Raw genomic sequence first — 338 nt, 5'->3', positions numbered from 1 at the left:
TTGTGAATTTTACAATATATTTATTTGATTTTATATATATATATATATATATATATATATATATATATATATATATATACACACACACACACATACATACATACATGTATGTGTATATCTTGTTTTAAGTTTTGAAGTTTAATACTGTCCTCCCCCTGGCAACTGTTTTGTTTGTTGTAATTTGTCTTTCTATCTTTTTTCTTTTCCTTTTTCTTTTTTTATTTATTTATTTTTAAAATTTTGTTTCTTGATAACATGTTGTATGTTATTGTTCTTTGAATAAAATAAATAAATAAATAATAATAATAAAAAAACAAGTTTATCAAAGGTAAACGATT

Source organism: Onychostoma macrolepis, chromosome 17 (assembly GCF_012432095.1).
Source record: "Onychostoma macrolepis isolate SWU-2019 chromosome 17, ASM1243209v1, whole genome shotgun sequence".
NCBI lineage: Eukaryota > Metazoa > Chordata > Actinopteri > Cypriniformes > Cyprinidae > Onychostoma > Onychostoma macrolepis.
Note: the sequence above shows the minus strand (reverse complement) of the source record.